The sequence below is a fragment of the Dipodomys spectabilis genome, unplaced genomic scaffold (genome assembly GCF_019054845.1).
Source record: "Dipodomys spectabilis isolate Male_0828 unplaced genomic scaffold, ASM1905484v1 ptg000066l, whole genome shotgun sequence".
NCBI lineage: Eukaryota > Metazoa > Chordata > Mammalia > Rodentia > Heteromyidae > Dipodomys > Dipodomys spectabilis.
The window spans coordinates 3372176-3387442 of record NW_024870743.1 but is presented as its reverse complement, the minus strand read 5'-3'; positions in this window follow the sequence as shown (position 1 = coordinate 3387442).

Genomic DNA, 15267 nt, shown 5'->3' with positions numbered 1-15267 from the left:
CAATAAACCATCAAAAAACCAGAAGTGGTGCTGTGGTTCAAGTGGTAGAGCCCTTGCCTTGAGCTGAAGAGCGCATGAACAGCACCCAGGCCCAGAGTTCAAGCCCTATGACCAACAATAACAAAATTTATTATTATGAAGTTGCCTGCCTCAGGTATTTCATTAGTGCAAAACAGGTGCCTGGCCCACCTCTTGATTTTATCTAGATTCTTCCTGTCAGGTTGAAAATGCATTTAAGTATATACGTATATATTTAAATATATTAATATTTAATAAATTTATATAACAATACATTAATAATTTAATATATTAAATATATCCTTATAAAAAATAAAACTCTGTATACCTCCTCCTCAAAATAGGGCCCTGGTCTCTCTTTTCTTTCTTGCGCAAACCTTTGCGGCCTTTCTAAGCTGATCATGTTCTCATCCTCAGCCCCCTCTCTCCTCGGCCTTCCTTCCACCCTGCCGCCTCCCTGACCTGCTCTTACTAAAGGAGACGCTGTTTTCTGAAGTTTCAAACTTGGATGCGTTCAATCCTCATTTTCTTGCCTCTGCTGACATCTGACAATGAGGATGAGCAGCTGGGAGCCCAGGGAAGACCCTAATTAGAAGGCAGCGGTGGGAATGGCGTGGGGTGGTGGGGGCCTAGGGAAGATCAGCCCGTGTTCCCTGCTGGTCACAGGTCTCATGAGGGGTTCAATGTCCCATCTTTTCCCTTCGATGAGTGGTTACTTAGGGTTTGTGTTGGCATCTCGCACATCTCTTCCTTTTCATTTCGTACCCTTTTTTTCTGGCTGTAGGCGAGTTGTGTAGAGCCATACAGACACAGTGATGGATGGACACTCTTGCTAAGGTTGCCTCTGAAGAGGTGACTGTTGGTAGTTTTTCTTTGTAAAGTTCTAGAAAGTTCTGTGACTAAATAGTTTTATAAACCAGGGGCTGTCAATGTTTTTCTTCAAAGGACCAGATTTATTTATTTTTTTCAGCTTTTGAGGAACCAAACCTCTCTGTCTCCACTCCCAGCCGCACCAGGGCGAGAAGCAGCTCTGTGACTGAATGGATGTAGTGATGGCCTCAACGAAACTCCATTTCCAATACCAGAACACGGGGGATGGGCACGATGGCCACACCTGGAATCCCAGCTCCTTGGAGGCAGACCATCCTAGGCACAAACTGAGACCCCCATCTCAACTCATAGACTTGATGTAGTGATTCGTGTCTGTCATTCTAGCTACATGAGAGGGTCGTGGGGGATCATGATCTGAGCCCAGTCTGGGTAAACCCTTCAAACTCTAACCAAAAAACTCCACACAAACAAACAATGAAAACAAAAACCTCGAGCAACAGTGGGACTGGTGGAGTGGTTGGAGTGGGAGAGGCACCTAGAAAGTATGAGGCCCTGAGTTCAAACTCCGGGACTGCTAACATACACACAAACAAGCCAGACAGAAGGCAGGTCCAAGAGATAAAACTGTTCTACAAAGCAAACTGACGTTGTGGTTCATTTGACACGCTGGTTGAACAGAAACTAGAGGAAGCATGCATTGCATTTCTCGGATGGGTTTCCATGCCTGAAATGACCATGTATGCTTCTCTGCATGATTTTCATTAAGTCCTAGACAGATCAAGGGTTCTATGAGGGCAATTTCAATTTCAATTTCAATTAATGCCTCCAACTATCACCTCTGGCAGTGTGGCTGCCGGTTCCAACGCAAGACTATAAAACTTACCTACCGGCTTAGAGGGGATTGATGTTGACTCTCAAAGCTGTACATTCACTATTGAGGTTGTTCACCTTTAAGACACTGTTTTGTCTCTCAGAAGGCATTCTTTTAATGTCAAAATAAATAGCATCTGATATTTTAAAATATAATTAGTCCTGAGCATCTGTCTGAGGGTAGATGGAGAGGAGGAGGAGGAAGCTGACTTTTTCTCTCCCTGGTCTGGAATTGCATCAAAAGATAGCAACTGCTATGTGTTCAGGTCTCTTCTGTCTCCAGTTGTAAATATGTGGTCGATCATTTCCTACACAACCAAGTTGTCTTTTCTTTTCTTTTTTTTTCCAGGACCAGCAATGACTACTGTGGGCTCTCAAGGCTGTTCTGCTCCTGCTGTTCTGAAAGCAGCTTGCTGGGTGATGTCATCTATCTACCTGGCATGACTTAAAGGGAGCATGCCCGGTCCGGTGGCCTGCAAGGAAGTCTCAGAAAGTGCTGCTTCTGTGTCGACTTTGTAACTTACTTTTCAGAGTACACTGGGCCCTGGTTCTTCCCCAGAAGCAGGGAAATAGCGCTGGCAAGTTTGCAACGCTCTCTGAAATTTCAAATGAGAGATTGTAAAAAGTACGGCAATTCTCTCTCAGCCGAGGACCTTGTATTTACTAACAGCTGATTTCTTCATCTCACTTCTAGAAGAGACGTAGAAACATCACCAACGCATTGGGAAGGAAGTGTGTGTGGCTGCCTGCAGTGTGGAAAATCAGGAGTGTGATGCTCAGAAAGTGAGAAATCACGATTATACCTGCTGCCGACATTTCAGGGTATTTGGCTAAAATTCCTCCATATAGCAAGAATGCATAGCTTGAATTTAACTCAACAAACCATAATCAAAATTCAAGTTAGCACCTAGAAAATTATCTAAGGCAAGAGGATTGTTTAGAATCTTTATTCTCTATAGTTTCTTACAATTGGAATTTTTTAAAGCATTGTAAAGATTTTTATTTTTGAACTTGGGGTCTCCTTTTTTTTTTGATAGGAAACCTATTAGCTGAGCTATACTTCTAGCCCTTTTGTGCAATGGTTATTTTGAGATAAGGTCTTATTTTCTGGCTAAATGTGTGCCTAGACCACAGGCCTCCCAGTTTTTGATTCTGTCATGTTGCTAGGAAGACAAGTATTTGCGACCATGAACATCTGTTTTTCTTCTGCTGAGTGAATTCTGAAAGCCCTTTCTGGCTGGCTGGCCTAGAACCATGATCTTCTGAATCTTAGCCTCCCATATAGGTAGAGTGACAGGTGTATGTCAGGGCACCTAGCTGTTGGTTGAGAAGAGGTGAGTGAGATGGCCTGGAACTGTGAATGGAAATAGCTCATTCCAAGCTTCTCCAGTAGCTAGAATTACAGGCATGAATTCTGGGACCTGGCTTGTGTTTTATTTTTAATAATTTAAAAGCATATCATCCTGCGTCAATGTACCACTAGAATTCCTATCTCCACAATTTTCAAAAGAGATAGAGCTGCTAGAGAGGCTTTTGTTTGTTTGTTTGTTTTTGGTCAGTCATGAGACTTGAACTCTGGGCCTGGGCGCTGTCCCTCAGCTCTTCGGCTCAAGGCTAGCACTCTACCACTTGAGCCACAGCACCACTTCCATTTTTTTCTGCTTATGTGATGCCTCATGCATGCGAGGCAAGCACTCTACCACTGAGCCACCTTCCCAGGCCCAGAGAGGCTTTCGAGTTACTTTCTGGAATATGTCTAATGAAATGTGCCAAGGCCACAGGAGGGCTGGTGATTTGTCTCCAGAAGAGATTTCCCAGGCAAAGCTGAGCTATGTTTAGTTCACAGAGTTCCTTCTTTGCAACCAGCAGCAGCTTCTGTCTTATGGGAAAGGAACAATTTTCCTTATTTTAGGTTTTCCAATGAGTGATCAATATCAGAAATGTTTTCTAAGTGAATGTTTTGGTTTTGTGTGAACCTTATCTGTTTTGTCCAGGCTGGTGAGCCCCATTGAGCTCAGGGTTCTATTGGGGGACAGTGCAGAGGCTGTGGGTGCAGATATTCCCAAGTGAAACACATGATTGAATCAGAAAGCACGTCACAAACAGATTGTAGCACATACCTCAGTAATGGCAAAAGGCAAATAGTACAAACAGTTGGTTATAAGGACTAATTCTGTGGGAGATCAGGGTCAAGGTAGCATAGACATTGTTCAAAATTGATTTATAGCCTTTGTTCAAAACTGGAACTTAATTTACAAAATGCTAAGTGGTGATATTTGCCCTGGCCTTGCATATTTGACTTCAAAGCATCAAAGGCAAGAAAAAGTTTGAAATGTGGATTTCTTTGTAGCAAAGTAAAAATGAAAAAGAATAAAAATTTTCTGTAAGTGCTGGTTACAATTAAAGAATTTATTTTACAATGTATGTAATGGGAAATGGTGAGTCATGAGAAATTATTTTTATTGGTTTAATTTTAATCTGTTAAGATTTAAATGTCAGAAGGGTTTATGTTTTTATGATTAAATAAAAAACCAAAATACAAATATGTATCCTCTAAGTCTCCCTTTAATAAATCTGTCAATATGAGGTAGGGTTATAAGAAATTGCTATTGGACATATCAGAATGGACAAACATGAATATCAGCAATTTCATGCGGCTCAAAATGGTTTACCTTATATGAACAAGGAAAAACATATATGTCCCTACGCCTGCACACACATGAAAAACCTACTTAGCAAAAGGTCTGGGTGGTGAGTACAGAAATTCAAAATGTGAGTCATTTTGACAGTTCATATTCAAACCATAATACCAGGTTAAAAATAGATCCATATTGATAAAGAATAATCTGAGATGAGCTAAATTTAACAAGGTTCACTTGAATAATAAAAAGATTTATAGAGTAGGTAGCCTTTAGGATGAAAGACAGTTCTCCATTCCCCACTCTACCACAGGTAAAGTTATACCTAGAGAAAAGGAAGTGACCTACAGAAACAACATGATTGGCTGGTGTTGGCATTCACCTTATATGGATATAATGTGACCTGTTGGGAGACAATGATTGGCTGAAGTTCAATTTGCTGTGATTGGCTGAGACTCAGCTCTCTGTCATAAGAACTTCACTCTTTGGTTGCAGTTTGTTTATATATCTTTAAATTCAGTCACAGTATGAGGGTAGCTTTAGACCAAATTTCATCACATTAGTAATGTGAACAGATTTAGGGAGAACTTTCCAATGTGACACTATGACTTTCTGAAAGGTAGAAATCCTGACCTTTACTCACCCCTGTAGGTCAAGCACGTTGACATGATCTGGCCCCACACTCCAGTTCTGAGTTCTCCACACACTTGAACACACAGCTTTTGATTCTACCTGGGAATGGAGACTCTCTTTTTGTATGTGTGCCAGTCCTGAGGCTTGAATTCAGGGCCTGGGTGCTGTTTCTGAGCTTTTCCATTCAAGGCTAGCTCTCTACCACTTGAGCCACAGCTTCACTTCTGGATTTTTTTTTTAGTAGTTAATTGGAGATAAGAATCTCACAGCTTTTCCTACCTGGGCTGGTTTCGAACTGTGATCTTCAGATCTTAGCCTCCTGGGTAGCTAGGATTTTACAGGCATGAGCCACTGATGCCTGGTGAGAAGCATTTTTCATGAAACAATGTTTTCACTTGCTGGGATGATATTGATATTTGAAGTGTTCATTCACTTCTTCCGAGGAAGAAAAGGAGGGAGGGGGGAAGGAAGGAGGCAGAGGATGAAGGAAGGATGACAAGGGGTAGAGGAGATTTTGAACACTGTGAAACCAGCCAGCCCTCTTTGTGCAAATGGCTTTTACAAAGCTCCCAAGGGGAGATATTATTGATCCTTCACAGGTGGACACCATCCGGAGGGTTATTTCTATCCTGCAAGTCCTTCTAAGTGGCTCAGGCCAGCCTGGGTGTCTTCAGCCTCCACTACGTAGAACCAGTCTTGAAATTAACACGAAGAAGCTAATTTCTACCCTCAACGTGATCCCTTCTTACACACTGTGCAAAAGGCAAAACAGAAGTGAAACAAGAAGGATTAACAAGGCCCGTGCCAGCTATTAGAGGGGAAGTCATTGTTTATCTGCATCTGAGGAGGGAAGGACACGATTGGGCCCACGTGGGGGGCCTGGGTGCCGGCTGGAGCTAATGATCAGCCTGAGGACTCAGCTGTGAGACAGTTGTCCATTGACCAGCCTTGACTGCTCTCGCTGACAGGTGCTGATGGGAGGGGCAGGCCACAGCTGCCCGAACAGGAATCCCATTATCGTTGGTTGGGTATTGATTCACCCTGTGGGGCGTCTCCTCTCTGGCTGTGTTAATTTGCCAAGTGCACATTTGCCTGGTCTTCCCCACACACAGAGAGGCAGAGGTGCTCAGGGCAGACGTAATGGGCTCAGCCTTCCAGTCTGCAGAGGTTTTGTCTGTGAGGATGGAGGCTTCCTCTAATTATAGTGCCTACAAGGGCAAGGTCTTCAAGAACAGCTTCAACACTAATATAATTGCCTGAGGTGGAGAGCAAATTAATCTAATGACATGAGGTGCATTTAGAAAGGTTGGGGTTTTTTTTTCACCCATAAACAGTAGTTCTTATTTTAAAGCCTGATTTTTTTGTGTGTGTATTGTTGGCACAGAAAATTCAGGAACGGGTACATCAGTTGGAATTTTGACTATCTACTAACATCTTAAAATGTTCAGTCTCTTCTCTGTTTATAATTAGGCCTTTGGGGGGATTTTTTTGGGAGATCATTTAGAGGTGACTTTTTTGTTGTATTCCTTTGATCACATTCTGTGATTTTGGGAGATGTGGGTTGATGTATTGTAGTTAGAGTGATTGGTATTGATGTGGTAGATACCTGGGAACAAGAGATGCCCTCCCACTCCGTCCTCTGAATGCTCTGTGAGGAATCGCAGGGAACACCCGGGGCCCCTAGCTGTCCTGCTTCACTCCTGCTGGCCGCAGTGGGTCCCTGCCATTTCCAGAACACTCCTCCTGAAGGAAGGCTGCCTGGACACAGAGTAAACCTTGTCTTCCTGTCAGATTTTCACAGGCTTGTCTTTGTGTGTTTCCCACTAGGACAATGCAGGTTCAGGTAATTCAAAGCAGTGTTAAATAAATATCGAGCAATTATTTCACTTCACTAACTGCCCCAGTTTCTTCCGTCCGCCCCGTATGTGTTCTCACGATAGAGAAGGTGCATGCGGTCTTGCTTTGGGAGGTTTGCTATTCACTGCTTTTGTGTTCCAGCTTTTTTCTAGCTGCTTCTTTCCAAGCTCTGCCCCTTCAGCATTGTGCCTTCTCCCCTGAGAGGCAGAGGCTGGGTGAAGAGAGGCAGATTGGCTTCGAAAGGAGGCCATGTCGGTGCCTCGGGCTGAGTTCTGTTCTCTGGAAATAGATTCCTTGTCCGTGAGCACGGCTTCTGTCTAACAAGGAAAAAAATCACATCTGAGAGGTAACTGGGGAGAGGCCGAAGAGGAACAAGTTCTTCAGGCAAAGCAGGTGGCGGAGGCTGAAGGACAGGATTTGAGTGTCTTGGCCATGAAATGAGCTGGGGGGGGGGGTGTGGGTCAGAAGGAATGAGTGGGGTGTGGCCCAGAGCTCACATCTCTGAGAGAGGCTGGTGATGAGGGTAGAAGGGAGTGTGGCTGCTGGCTTTGGCAGCTGAGGAGACAGAACTTGGGGCATGGAAAGGTTGTGCCTGTGAGGGAGAATTGGGCGAGAACACATTTACAGGTGAGGCACAAAGTTGGGTTTAAAACTGCACAGCTTCGGGTGCCTCTCCTGCCGCCATATGACTCATGCAAAAGTGCACAGTCACACAAAGGCCAGGAACCCGTGCAAATGTACGCTGAACACAAATGGAAAATTAGAACATTAAAAAGTCCAGAAAAACACGTACCAGAAAAGAAAATGCTAGCACAAAGTTTAGGAAACAGATTAAAAAGTCGTTTATCAAATGCATGAATGAAAGGTAGACAAGGTGGTATCTGTCTCTTATCCTGGCTTCTCAGGAAATACAAATGAGAAGACTGTGGTCCAGGGCATCCCAGGCAAAAGAGTTGGGGGCATGGATCAAGTGACAGAGCATCTGCCTAACAAGCTCAAGACTCTGCATTCAATTCTATTATTTTTCCCCAGATATTTTAATGAAAATGTGACCTGATAACAAAGGAGGAATACAAGTACTCAAAGAAGAGATAGTACAGAAACAAAGAAATTAAATGTAGGAAAGTCAAAGCCATTACAGAATGAGAACTTTGTCACAAGAAGCTTAAGTGTGTGCGTAGATGAAAAGACATGTGGGCATTGGAGGAAAGTTTGAGGGAGAGCGAGAGTCACCCAGGACTGTGGAAGAGACCACAGCAGCAAAGCAGATCAAGAATTGTTCCAGCCTTCCTCATAGTGTCTGGGGAACAGAAAGGAAAATATGGGAGATCAAAATTTTAACTTACATTTTTAAATTATTGATTGAAAAAATATAACATGCTTAGGAATAAACAAATTCAGAATTAATCTAAGTAAAGGGAGACAATTTCATGACACATGGACAATGAAGATTATCTGAACAGGGAGCCAGGCCTTGGTAGAACACATATGGTATGGAAGACAGTAGAACAGTGTTTACGAAGTTCGTGGAAACAGAAATCAGTATTTATTTTCAACCTCGCCTGCATTCTGTGCAGTGAGAACAGGTAGATCCCCTCAATTCCTTAGGCACTCAGGATATTTGCTCTGTAACAGGCTTTCCAAGAAAACAGAAAGAAAAACAAACAAAACCAATCAGCTAAAAAACCAAACACCAAGTCAAAACAGAGCTATAAGAAAATAAACTAGAGGCTACTTGAGCTGACTAGAGCTCTTAAAATGAAGGAGAAGGGAAAGGAGATGGAAGACTGAAGAGTAAGAAGGGGGAAGAGGGGAGAGAAAGATGGAAGAAGTGGAGGAGGTTGAAAGAGAAAAAGGGACGATAGAAGAAAGGATGGAAAGAAAAGAGGTGGGAGTGAAGGATTTACTGAAAGAAGACAGGAGGTAAAAAGACTTGGACAGAAAACACAAGTGTCATACAGCATGATGAAAACAAACTTAAAGAACATTGAGCTTGGGGTGGGGGAGAGAAGACAGAGACATTTAAGGAATATATCTAAGCATACAGACACTAAAAATAAACTCATAGAAGAAATGGGGATGTGGGGAGATAATGAAAATAAAAATGAAGCAAAGCTATAAAAGCAATGAGTAGGTTTTAAGGAAGATAAAAATACTGAACAAAGATCAGCACTAAAGGAAGAAAAGAATCAATATCCAATGTGAAGATTAGTCATAAATGCTAATTTGCTAATTGTGAGAAAAATCATACACATGTAAACACAGAACACTAACTGTTTATTTGTTTCTTATCTGTAAGTAGCTGTACAAAGGAGTGGCAGTTCAGTGTGTTAGTTTATATGTACAATGTGCCTTGATCAATTTCCCCCTTTTGGTTGTTTCCACCTCTCCCAACCCTAGATATCCCCTCAATTTACCTACTGATATTTTAACATATGCAAATTGAATATTATGACTACATTTGATCTGCTATTCTCTTATTCATCTGACTCCCTTCTTGACCTCACCTACTCCAAATATATGTTTCAACATTCTGGCATTTATTTTGTTCAACTGTATGTTGGCTGTTAAAAGAAGTTACACCACTGTAAACCTCCCATGCATACACTATACTTTATTTAACAATTTGTTATATTTTTGTATCTATGCATATAACCCTGAGTATATGTGTGTGCATATATGCATATATTTACACATGTATTTATTAATTTAGATCTTCCACATATGAAAGAACACATGCATTTTTTGTCTCCCTGAGCCTGATTTTACTTTACTTCATTGAATGTAATTTTTTTCTCTTGTCTACCCTTTTTCCTTCAAATGATATAACATCATTTTCCTGATAGATAAATAATATATATGAACATAGATATGATAATGTGATAGGTATATCATTATTTGTCTCTATCTACATATCTGTGCTATATTTTCTTGATCCATTAGTCCTTTGAAAGGTATCGGGGTTGTCTCCATACTTTGGCTATGGTAAATAGTGCAGCAATGGACATGTGTATATCTCATACATTGGACTAGAAAACGTTTGATAAAATGTTCAGTGAAATGAAAGAGAATCTCTATAAGAAATTTCATGAAAACATTGATGTTACTGAAAAAGAAATAGAATAACCCAAGAGAGCACAAATGCATTCCAAGTGAATGCAAAGGAGTTCAATGAAAATACTACACAGATAAAAGAGATCATAGAAGGCAGATGTAAATAAAATAAGGAAGTCCAAAAATAAATGTATTTTTATATGACTTATATAACTGTAACCCCTCTGTACATCACCTTTAAAATAATACTGCACTGAAAGTAAGGAAATGAAGGCAAGATTTGAAAAAAGAACTTCAATAAAGAAAGAAAAATCCTTAAAATGATCAAAGTGAATGCTGAGAAAAACATAAAATCAAAAGCTTTTGTAGTAGAATAGATGATATGGAAGACAATTTCTGGGCTTAAAGACAAAATAGATATAATATATAGAGATGAAATAAACATACAAAAACATTCCAAGCATAATGAATCGAGTTTGCAAGATCTTCAGGACTCAAAAGACCAAATTTTCTCAGATGGTTATTAAAGAAGAGTGGATAGGAACTATATTTCATAGACTAATATCATCAAACTACCCACATATTGAAAATGAAAAGTCCATCCAGGTACAAGAGGCTTTTAGAACACTCAACAGTCCAGATCAGAAGAGAACTTCTCCACGACACATTATAGTAAAAACTTTAAGGATAAAAAATAAAGAAAAGTCAGATCACTTACATGGTGAAACCCATCAGAATAACAGATTTATCAACAGAAGTATCTATATATCTGTATTTATCAACAAAGATATTCATATATCTATATATCTTACAATCAATGAGGGCTTGGGATAATGTATTTCATGAACTGAATGGAAACAATTTCCAACCCAGAGTACTCTTTCCTGCCAAACCTTCGTTTATAAGTGGAAGACAATTTGTCCCAAATGAAACATCCCTACAGAAGATCCTCAGAGGTCCTGCATACAGAAGAGCAACATGGACATAAAAAAGGTGGAGAAAACAGATGTATAAGAGGAAGAGATAAACACTGATAGAATAGGAAGAGTTATAAAACCAAAATTGAGCTTGGGGGAAGATGACAGGATCTACCATATCTGCTTCAATTCTTCAATCAAAAAAGATAGACTTGCAAGTTCCACCAAAAGGCATGACCCAACCATCTGATGTCTCTAAGAGACATCTCTTACTGACAAAAACTAACAATTTCTTAATGTAAGGTTAAAACAAAATCTTCTAAGCAAATGAACCTTGTGAAGAGGCAGAAGTAGCAATATTCATATATGGTAAAGTAGATTTCAAATCAAAATTAATCAGAAGAGATAAAGGTCACTTCATATTAACAAAGTAAACTTGTTATATTTTAGAGACAAGGTCTTGCTAGGTAGCCGAGGCCGGTCTCTAACTCGTGATTGAACTGTTTCAGCCTCCCCAGTGCTAGAATTTCCAGCATGAATCATTACATCTAACTACTGGTAGATGTTAGTTTGCATTTATTAACCCATGGCATATCAAATATATATATAAACAAGCAAAAATGTAGAATGCAAAATAATCATAACAAACACAAAGTGGATTTATAGCAACAAATTGGGTATTTAGAAGAAGTACTTGGGGAGTTAACTGTTGGTTATGCTCTTAAAACTAGGAGTGAGTATAGCCACAATAGACATTGCTGCTCACTGCTCCAAAATATTAATTCGCTCCTTTGCCTATTTTGTGGTAGAACTTCTGTTTGATTTGGGTGGTAGTGTTCCTGACTGGGCTGTTAGGTGGCAATTTCTGACCAATGAATAAAGGCAGTTATATGGACACTTCTCTTGACTTATTCTTATTTCCTACCTAAAAAGATGTGATACCCAGAGATGGGCAGCCATCTTGTAGCCTGAGATGAAAGACATAGGGAAAAAGAGCTCTCCTCTTACAGTACAGGATGAACCAGGAAATGTACAGAAAGGGGCTTTTTCCTGGACAAGGCACATGGGCTGTCGCTGTAGGCACAAATAGAGTCCTTGGTCTGAGGTTATGGCACTGAACTGTTTTTTTTTTTTTTTTTTTGCCATTGAAGGATTACTGGCAGAACAACACAATGGAAACCAAATTCCTTTTATCCTGGAAGGAAGACAATTTCCTAAAAGTCTTAATTTTTACATGTGATTCATCCTGTTTCTATGTGTATAAGTGATACTCCATTAAAGTGGTAGAGAATACTTGGCATTTGTACATCATTTTCATTTCACAAAAGCATTTCATACACTTTGTTTTAGAACTCACTTAACGACTCAACAATCCTCTGTGAGAAAGCTTAGCTTTGTTTATTTAAACCCAGGACTGAAACTGAATCTTAGAGATGTCATAGTTGCAGGGTAATGCTAAGGCTGAGGTGGCAGGATTATCTGCACACTTACTAACGATCTTGTTTCTGCACTATTCAGATTTTAGGGGTAGGCAGAGCATCACATGTGAAAAGATGGAACCAAAATGGAAGATCATAAAACAGATGAAAAAAAATTAAGGAAGAACACATTTGTGAGACGTGAAAACCAATGGTGAATGGAAGGAAGGTGGAATTAACATTGAAGGTGGGGGATTATTTAATACAAACAGAAAAGAAAATAATTGAATTTTCGTAACAAGGATAAGATGAGAAGTGATAAAAGAATGTATTTCTTCTACTACATGCGGTATATGGATTGTTAGGAAAAGTATTGGAATCTCCAACTCTGTTTATGGGTATGTATCCTGATTCTTGTTCTGTAAGTATTAGTTCTTGTATACTGAACCATTTTTGTTATGTGCCTATCACATTTAGGAATTTTATATTTTTTATTATATGTCATGTCTCTATTACCTTTGGTCCTTTTTCATTTGTTTGTTCTAAAGTACTACTTGGATAGTAACCATTCTAGTTTTGCTTTGCTTTTTATTTTGCTTTATTTCCTTTATTTCATTTGCTATTATTTCCTTTTTTTCAAGGGATACCTTTTATTTTTGCAGTGAAAATCTACAAAAATGATGGCAAATCACTAAAGAATTTTTTCAAAAATATTTCTGATGTTCACTTTTGTAGAAGGCATTTTATTAGCACACAAAATTATATAAGGTGGGTTTCATTGTGACATTATTTAAAAAATTAGTACATTAATTTAATTAGTACAAAAGTACAAAATTCATTATGACATTTTCATATTTACATACAAGGATGTTTTCAAGAGGGAATCCTGTGGATAAGCACCTTGATCCGAATATATTTTTCAATATTTTTATTGTTATTATAAAGGTGATGTACTGAGGGTTTAAAGTTATGTAAGTCAGGTAATGAGTACATTTCTTTTTGGTGACAATGTCACCCTTTCCCTCCCTCTCTCCCAGTTTTTCCCGCCCCTCCCTCCCCACAAATTGTGTAGTTCATTTTCAACATAGTGTCTAGTGAGTACTACTGTTCCATTTGTTCACCCTTTGTCCCTCCATATCTGTGTCATTGTGACATTTGTATGAATGCATGTATACAAATGTGCCTCGTCAACCTCAACCCTTCTTATATATCTATCAATCTCTCTTATTGCTCCTCCATTTTAAAAATGATCTCAACAGGTTCTATTATTCTGTTTTTATTCATGCACAGTGAGTAGTTTGACCATATTCACTCTCCCTCCTTTGCTCTGTCTTCCCTCAACAGAGCCTCTTTTATTCCTGCTATTTGCTTACTTTTGTGTTTATTAATTATACCAAGCAGTTTCACCATATGTCATGTGTAAACATTTTTAATTTTTTTTTTTTTGGTTGGTCATGGGGCTTGAACTCTGGGCCTGGGAGCTGGCCCTGAGCTCTTCAGCTCAAGGCAAGCACTCTATCATTTGAGCCATAGCGCTACTTCTGGTTTTCTGGTGCTTAATTGGGAATAAAAGTTTCAGGGCCTAAACCTCCCATGCTCCTGGATTGGAAAGATTAACATCGTGAAAATGGCAATACTTCCCAAGGCTATCTACAAATTCAATGCGATACCTATCAAAATTCCAACCTCATTCTTCAAGGAAATAGAAGAGACAATCCAAAAATTCATATGGAACAATAAAAGACCCCAAATAGCAAAAACGCTCCTCAACGGAAAGAACACTGCTGGAGGAATATCAATACCAAATTTCAAACTCTACTATAAAGCCATAGTAATCAAAACAGCTTGATATTGGCATAAGAATAGACCTCAGGACCAATGGAATAGAACTGAAAACCCAGAAATGAACCTACAGACCTATAGCCATCTAATCTTTGATAAGGGAGCTAAAACAATAGAATGGAAGAAAGACAGCCTCTTCAGTAAATGGTGCTGCCAAAATTGGTTAACTACTTGTAGAAAACTAAAGCTAGATCCTTCTATATCACTCTGCACCAGAATCAACTCCAAATGGATCAAAGACCTCGAAGTCAAAGCAGACACTCTGAAAACATTACAGGATGGAATAGGAGAAACCCTAGGTCTCCTTGGCTCAGGCCGAAATTTTCTGAATAGAGACCAGGAAACACAACAAATCAAAGAAAGGTTGGACAAATGGGATTGCATAAAGTTGCAGAGCTTCTGCATGGCAAAGGACATAGCTAGCAAGATCAATAGAAAGCCCACAGATTGGGAAAAGATCTTCACTAGCCATACAACGGACAAGGGTCTCATATCTAAAATATACTTGGAACTCAAAAAATTAAATCCCCCAACAACAAATCCTCAAAGAAACAACTGCCCAATAAATAAGTGAGTGAAAGACTTAAAGAGAAACTTCTCTGAAGAAGAAAGAAGGATGGCCAATAGACACATGAAGAAATGCTCAACATCCCTAGCCATAAAAGAAATGCAAATCAAAACAACATTGAGATACCACCTCACTCCAGTTAGAATGGCAAAAATCAAGAACTCTAACAACAACAGATGCTGGAGGGGATGTGGACAGAAGGGAACCTTACTTCATTGTTGGTGGGAATTTAAACTTGTTCAACCACTTTGGAAAGCAGTATGGAGGTTCCTCAAAAGACTTCACATAGAGCTCCCCTATGACCCAACAATCCCACTTTTGGGCATTTACCCAAATGTTTACAAACAAGACCACACTAAAGCTACCAGCACAACTATGTTTATTGCAGCATTATTTACCATAGCTAAGATATGGAACCAACCCAGATGCCCCTCAGTAGATGAATGGATCAAGAAAATGTGGTATATATACACAATGGAATTCTATGCCTCCATCAGAAAGAATGACATTGCCCCATTTGTTAGGAAATGGAAAGACTTGGAAAAAATTATATTAAGTGAAGTAAGCCAGGCCCAAGGAAACATAGGTCCCATGGTTTCCCTTATTTGCAATATCTAGTA